We start from the raw sequence: 8834 nt of genomic DNA on the forward strand, positions 1-8834 counted from the left end.
TATGCAGTATGGTTGTCACATGAGCCAATCAGGATGTGACATGTGGCATGATCGTACAAGGGAAGTTGGTGTGTTTTTATTGGTTGACAGGTTTGGTGTGGAGCCAATCAAAAGGTGCCACTTGGACCTATGAGAGGGTACCATGTGGCCCTCAAATCTCGTAGAAAATTTTGTTATGGACCAATGGACCTTGCTGGGGTTTGACCCCGCAACCACTAGCAAGCTAATTATCTGCCTTACCACTATACCACACAATGTTTCTTGTTATATAGTGTGGGTTGGATATATTTAAAGTTGAATGGTTTGACGGTTTGTGGGGAGGGCAGTAGGGTCAGTGGGCTCACCCGTGTGGCCCAGCCCTAAGTTACATGTGTTATGGAATAATCGTGATGGAAGGCGAAATGGGTGGGGTGTTGGCCCCAACACCGGGTCTTATTAATACAATGAAACCATTGGCGGAACCAACGGGAGTGGCGAGTACATGGCACCCTACCCACGCCCACTGTGCTGCCATATGGACACGCCACGTGACCAAGAGCGGGGCCGACAGAGCATGTGGCCTCTGGCTCGTGCCCCCAATCGTATTGTATGCCATGTGATCGACTCAAAGGTGGAGATTAAGGGGTGCGGTGTCAAATTAAGTATTCAATAATTTGCACCATTTTTGGGGGATTTGTTGCTGAACCTGCATGAATTTGTCACTTTGCATATCTACCAAAGACATAATTCATTGCCAGTTCTGATAGAGGGTCATTTTTCTAGAACAGTTAATAGGGAAATGAAGAAGCAGGCCTAACTTGGCCCTTTTTCAGCCTTTTTGAGCCCAAGAAGATCCTACAAAGGGGTTTTTGGGTGTTCTGGACACAATGGTAGTGTTATTTTTTCAATTTGAGCAAGATATGTTGATTTAATTTTACATTTGAGCATATAATTTAAAGGTCCAACATTAGAAGCTGGACCCAAAGATGTCGCCCAGGAGGGGTAAACTCCGTCATCAAGTTGTTGTTTTGTGATGCTACATGTTGTTTATTTTTCACTATTTAAATTTGAAAAACTCAACTAAGTTTACTAGGTTTATATGGTTTTTCAATTTCAATCTATTTCCCATAAAATATAAACTAGCTTGCAAACTTTTACAAGAAACCTTCAATTTTTAATTTCAGATCACTCTCAACTAGGGAGGAGATACTCACTTCATCTCGACGAGAAAGGATATAACTACAAGCCCAATCTTGTGTCAAAAGTACTAATACTTCCCTTATATCATCTACATGTTCATCCATGGAAATATTGTTTGTAGCTTCATGACACCATCAATTCATGAATCATAAAGTGCTTCGACCTTCCTAGGTTTATGACAATCTTCAAATAACTTTGATTAGTACAAGATATCATAATCCAATGTAACATGTCACCAGATAGACCATTGAATATCTTACGGATCCAAATTGCTTCATAACTGATTGTATCAACTACCAAATCTTCTGCCTCTATAGTGCATAGAATTCTTGCTTCATGTTCTCCAAAAAACCATGCCAGATCTCAATTATCAATAGTATCTCTCCTCATCATCAACATGGCTAATTCAATTGATGGGTCCAAGAATCAAATATATCATGGAACCAATTAGTTATTTGTACAATAATATCGTAATTTATTCAATTTCCTATTGAAAAGGTATTTGTTATATATACGTATAATCTCTCAACTGACCATATAGAGGATCTAGGTCACAAGTCCTTATGCCATAGTGTATCCATCAAGATATGTTAGATTCTTCCTTCAATTCAGGCTCTAAAGTTAATATCTCTAACTTAAGAGTTCTTCTTGAATCAATTGATTTGATTCCAAAATATGAGGTTTTTCTTCAAGAGACTTCTTATTCACACCTTTCGAGAGTAACCTTTCCAACTGAAGTAAGTGAGCTCCTTTCTCTTATTGAAGGAACCTTCTAAAGTTTAATTTTCATGTTGTAGACTAGTACTTCAATGTTGATTAGTTTCTTTCAAACTAATGGATTTTCCTATAGAATATGCTTTGTTATATCTTGTATTCGTCTGCTTCCTGAAATATTTTGTTCTACCCATCGTAGTATTATTAGTTCATTCTTTGATGCATAAATTAGATTTACTGGAATATTGAATTGAATATTAATTCTTTTTTACTCTAATAATTTCTAACATATTTCAATATAGATGTTTATTACTATTGATCCCTCATTTGGTTCCCATCACTACTGTTTTCCATCCCTATTTAGACCTTTTTGGCACTCCTGAACCTACTTACTTGCTATTCTACTATCCTAATCACTGTCCTAATCTCCATTTTGAGGTAAAGGCTTTTATGATTACATTTTTGCTATTTGTTGGTGAAATTAAGTAGATATGAGTAGCTAATCCCTAAACTAACTAATTATTATGATTGAAGTGTAAACCTTCCAATAGATGTGTAGGATGACAGCAAGAAGAAGTAGACATTGAACCAAGAGCTATCTTGAGTTTGGTACCTAATAGCACAGGAGATAAGCAGCCGCATATTTCTAGATGGCAAGATCGCCTCCAGCCATACTTGAATGCATTCGATTCCAGCTACACCAAGGATCCGTGATTATCCTCTCTGACTGGAGTAGACACTAAGATTAGAATCGGTTGGAGGTTGTTGAACCAATTTGGACCAGTGGTTCAAACCATCCGATCTGAAGGAGTAGATTAGTTGGGTTGTTACGATTTACCATCTTTAGTTCAGTTGTTTAAACTTAATTAAATGCCTATAAAAGGCTGGATGTAATATGTTAAAGCTAGCGAACAAACGTTGAAGTGGTTACTGTGTATTGCATGAATTATTTTTAATCAAAATGTTTACAATGGTTCTGCATTGAATCCGAATTAAACGTTTGGTGATGACAAGTTGATCGTGATCGAAATCTCTCCCTTACTGTAAGTTAGTCAGCTCCCAGGTGTGGCTGGGCCCACCCATCTGGGTTATCTTTGTACATTTCATAGCAATAACTTTGTGTGTTAGTTACAGTTGGTTATTCATTCTCTGCTATTTATTATCAGTTTGGTTTGTTGCATGAAGAATTATCTTAGTTTCGTTTGATTATAATATGTTGATTTGTTGATGCTCTTACAACCCTTTATTTAAGTAATCCAAAACCAAAATCTCTGGGGCTATTCCCATTTTTACTCTCAGGACAAAGTCATACTCTGCTCATAAACCTCGCCATTGCATTGATTTGCAATTGATACAGATGTGGATGAACTACATGGTTATTTAATGATTGAGAAGAGTTTGTTTATCCATTTGACAATGTCAAAATCACTTTTAGATACTTACATCAAATAACCTATTCAGAGATCAGGGATGAAGGGATTCAAGTTAGTTTAGAGTGAGATCAGTTCATTCCCAAATCGTTTCTTTGTTTCCTCTAATAGCTGGATCGGTTGGCTCTCTGTTGGATTGTTTTACAGGTGATGCGACATAAGGAAATATTTGTCAATTGTTTGAACACTATGATTGGCATAAACTTGGTTTGATTTTTAGTTGATTGGATTGATGTTAGGTTGTCTACATAAATGTATATACAAACAGAACACTGCTTCAGAATATCGGTTTGAATGATTTGTTATAGTTAAGTTTCATAGATAGATTTCTTGATTGATAAGTGTGTGAATCAAACTCAAAATGAAAAAGGGTGTTTAGTGTGATTAGTTGGTAAAGCAATTTCATTAGTTTTGTTTTGATTATTGATTCCCCTGTTTTGTTTATTAGTGTTAAAACAATTTCTTTAGTTTTGTTGGATTATTGATTCCCCTGTCTCAAGTGATAGTTGATTTCATCAGTTTCGTTTGGATTATTTATTTCCCTTGTTTCGTGCTTGATTATATTTCTCATAATTTAGATGCCTGATTGAATGTCAACAACAACGCCTTGATTTTAAATAGGGTTACTTATAATTGAGGATTGGTGTGATTGTAGGGTGATTTAAAGTACAGTTTCTCATAATTGTTTGTTGGATTGCCATGTATTGAGTAGACTTAATGTTGGAAGTCATTTTCATCACTATGATTAATTAGGACCTATATGCAGTTGATTGAGAACACAAAATTAAGTTGGAGAATCAAAGAGTGAAACAGAGTGTTCAGTTCAGTACCTAACTTCAAAATCTTTGGTAGGGAACGAGTCAATCAAGTACAAATTGCTTGTTTAAGCTAGAATTGGAAGTGCTATCACAAATAGTGAATCTTTATTCCTTTTTGAGTGTGGACTGTAAGAATTAAAACCAGAACTCGAGTGTTTTTGATTGATTAAGTTTGGTGTGACTAGGTATTCACTTAAAATCAATAATAAAGAATTTAGTAGCTTGTTAAGTTGGGATTTCAATCTTAGGTTAAGGTTGCAAAGATTTTTGAATTCTTTAGATTAAATTTGATTGTTGGGTCTCCTCATATCAGCTAGATGTTTTATTTATTTTAAGTTTGAAAGCATTCATGTGTTTATTCCCCCACTAATTATTATAAGGAATTGCTAAAACTCTAATCGAGCACTGAACAAAGAAAGCACAAGGCAACTCGTGCTTACGAACCCGGATTGACAATTAATATTAAGAGGTTTAATTCGTCAATTTAATCTCTCAACATTTTGGTGCCATTGTCGGGGAAGTTGTCATTTCTTATTCAGGTAACCATTATCATTTGAGTTTCAAAATCTTGCAGGACTGTCAGAGGGCAGAGAGTGTACGGTAAGATGTGAGTGAAGAGCCACACATGCACTTTTGTGGGGTTGCTCCAAATTCTGACCGATCACTACTTGTTCTTGAATTTCTATTTCCTTTATATTTATGCGTAGGAGTACAGGTAGACCTAGGGATAGTAAGGGTAGATTTATTTCCAGTTCTAAATTTCCTACAACTTTTGGATTAGTTAATATACCCATTCTTACCGCTGCTAATTGATATGCAGGACTAAGACAAGAAGGAGGAAGTGTTGATGCCAACGTGGTTTCGGATCAGGAATTCTTAGATCAAAGGGAAAGGATCATTCAACATGTTGTCTTTGTAGAAGAACCAATATAACAACAAGACCTCTTGGACGAGCAATCAACCAATATCAACCGTGTTCCAATACCCCCTGTTCACTCCATAATTAGCAAACCCCAGCAGGTATCGGTTGTAGAAATGGATCACAAAGATGGGGAGGATAGACACAACGAAGAACGCCAGGAAGAGGGAGAAGGTCCTCAACACAATGGGAACCTCTTTAGAGGGGGAAACTAGGAAGACGAAGAGGAGGTTATCTTCGGATTCCCTATCCTAGATGTGACTCATGACATCACAATGAAAAGCATTCCAATGGCATCTCTCCCATTGTTCTACAATAAATCATCTAAAGATCCTGATGCCTTTCTTTTTGAATTCGATATTTTATGTCGCAGTTATAATTATTATGACGATGCTCATAAACTTAAATTATTTCCTGCCACATTAAAAGATGCAGCCCTTAGGTGGTTCATGAGTCTAGGGCAACACACTATATACACATGGGATGACATGAGATCAGTTTTTCTTAAAAAGTATCAAGATTTTTGTAAAAGTAGGGACATCAATGATATCCTTAGGATGCAGCAAAATGAAGATGAAAACCTAGAAGAGTATCTTGAACGATTCCTATACAACTTCCACAAATCCCGTGGGTCCAACCTAGATGAAAAGATTATTAGAACTGTGTTCCTAAAAGGGTTGAGAGACGACTGCATTGAAACATTAAACCTGCTCAGTGGTGGAGACATTTATAAAAAGCAATTTGCTGAAGTCATTGAGTTGTGTCACACCTATTCTAGAAGCCAAGCCAAAGTAGGTAACAATATTCAGGAACTTAGAGACAATTCTAGAGACTATGTGCAAAAGAAAGCTACAACTAATGCTGTTACAAGAGTCGATCTGGGGAACCTATTAGAAAACTTTAAAACTGATATCTTGAACACAATCAGTGACTAACTAGACACCATGAAAATTAAACAAAAGCAGGAAGCTGAGAAGGCAGCCATGGCAGTATTTTTTTCCAAGTGTAGGCATAAACATGCAGAAAGGGAATGTCCTTTAAACACCATTAAGGTCTGTGGAATCTGTACCCTAGAACACCCAACTGAGAAGTGCCCATCACTTCCCGACTTACAAGCCATCTACAAGGGGAACGTTGAAACTATTGACCAATCTCAACCAACCAAAAGACCCACCTGGAGAGGCCAGAGTCAGAATGTGTTTCCAGATCCAAATCCTCAAGGTTATAGCCAAACTCAACCATGGACCTTTCCTGCATCTTACCCTCCTTGGGTTGCCCAACAACCACAAAATACTACCTGGGGCCAGAATTGGAGGTCAAACCCCTATGCCAACAACTATCAACCTCAGCCCCAATTCTATGTGCTTATCCAAATATGCCAAGTACTTCATATAATCAGAGCATGCAAACATATTAGCAAGTTTATAACCCTAATATGCATCAACAACCTATGTTTCCACCACCTCCTTTGCATCAATTATTACCTGCACCTTATAACCCATCATCTTCACACGCACCTACTACCATAAACCCGCCCCGTCCTACATTGTTGCTTGCGCAACCCGTACCTAACCCAAGTCATAATAGGTTACCTCAACTAGTGGAAAACATTGATATTTAGCCTTTTCCTACATACATGATCACTGCCATTCCTATGAACAAAATCCATTTACGATCAAGAAAGACAGTCAATAAAGGAAAATCAGTTTTTGTCATCCAAGAAGAGGTACCCTCCACGTCATCCGAAAATCATTCACAAAATGAAAAACAACAACCAAAGAAGGAAGAAAAATCACCTGAACCACCGTACCTACAAAAACTAATAGTAAAGAAAGAAGAGGTCTCACTTGAATATGACATGGAAAATGAACTTAGGAATGTCTGTATTAAAATCCCACTTTTACAAGCAATTAGAGACATTCCCATATACACCAAAATTGTCAAGGATCTCTTCATTAAGAAACTGGGAAGAAAGGGGCATAAGAACCAGAATGTCAAAATCATGAGCCAAATGTCCACTATGATCTCTGACATGCCTGCCAAATACAATGACCCCGGGAATCCCATTGTCACTATTGAGATAAATAGAGTACTTCTACCAAACAATCTTGTAGATCTAGGGGCAGCAATAAATGCAATGACTTATGAAACAATGATGTCATTACAGCTACCGGGACTTAAAACCACCCCTATCCTTTTAGAAATGGCAGATAAATCCATTGTTAGACCGATAGGATCCCTAGAGGACATAGTAGTTACTATTTCCTCTTGGCAATACCCCATAGATTTCATAGTCATTTCTCCAAAAACCTCTAGGCCTAGACACCTGGTAGTCCTAGGGTAGCCATGGCTGGCAACGGCTGATGCCGTCATAGGATGCAGAAATGGGGAAATGATCATTTCTAATGGTCCTCAAAATCAAACATTGTCTATTTTTCCACCTGCTCAAATAGCTGTTGAAGTACCATTATGGCTCGAAAATCCATATGGAGATGAAGATTGCATGTTCCCCTTGTTAACATTAGATCAGTCTAGAGGTCTCTAGGAGCATTCTGATGAGCATGTTTTGCAGTAGTTTTTAGTGGATAGCTCTTGTATCAATTATCCCATCACTTTTAATGGTTATCAGCATGTGTTTAATGATGAGTTTCAGGAAACCTACCACCTAGTTGTATTCGCATCATTTGTAGCAATGGAGGAAAGCCATGAGCTCACCATAGAACTGATGCAAATATTTGAAGGGAAAATTTTACATATTGGTACAGGATTAACTACAGAACAAAAGCATCAGTTGATGAGTATGGTTTGTGAAAAAACTGAAGCATTTGCATGGGATTACTTGGATATGAGGGGTACACATCCAGACACTTGCATCCACCATATTTATACAAATGAAGAAATGAGACCTGTTCAGCAACCACAAAGGCGTATGAACCTAGCATTAAAAGAAATATTTCATCTACCCCATTTCTAATAGTAAGTTGGTGTCACCTCTGGTAGTAGTTCCAAATAAGAACAGCAAGTGGCGGATCTGCATTAACTACAGAGAACTAAACAAGGCCACATTGCATGACTATTTTCCATTGCCCTTCATTGATCAAGTTATCGACACGCTTTCAAGTAAGAAATATTTTTATTTTCTAGATGGTTCCAGCGGGTACAATTAAATACAAATAGCCGAAGAATACTAGGAGAAGACTACCTTCACATGCCCATGGGGTACTTCTGCATATAAAGTCCTTTCCTTTGGTCTCTCTAATGCCCCCGCCACTTTCCAAAGAGCTGTACTTGCCATTTTCTTTGATTTGATCCATGACTCTGTGGAAGTCTTTATGGATGACTTCACAGTCTATGGAGATGACTTTCCACAGCCTTTGGAGAATCTAGAGAAGGTATTGATCTTTTGTCAAGACGTTGATCTAGCCCTTAGTAGCGATAAATGTAGAATGATACAAACTAAGGGAATTGTTCTAGGCCATCATGTGTCATTTGAAGGGATTCAAGTTGACCGAACAAAAATCGAGGTAATTTCGCGTATCCCTATTCCAAACTTGCAAAAAGAGGTAAGAAATTTTCCATGGCACGTAGGATATTATCGACGATTTATTGAGAATTTCACTAGAATTCCATCACCATTATTTAAATTGTTAACTAAAGATATTGACTTTGTATGGAATGTTGACTACCAACAGGATTTTCAGGTACTGAAGGAAAGATTGTCTACAACTTCGGTGCTAAGAGGGCCAAATTGGTCCTTGCCTTTTCATATTTGTA

Source organism: Pinus tabuliformis, chromosome 1_1 (assembly GCF_031772625.1).
Source record: "Pinus tabuliformis cultivar Carrire ecotype Pingquan chromosome 1_1, CPIR1, whole genome shotgun sequence".
In the NCBI taxonomy this organism is placed as follows: Eukaryota; Viridiplantae; Streptophyta; class Pinopsida; order Pinales; family Pinaceae; genus Pinus; species Pinus tabuliformis.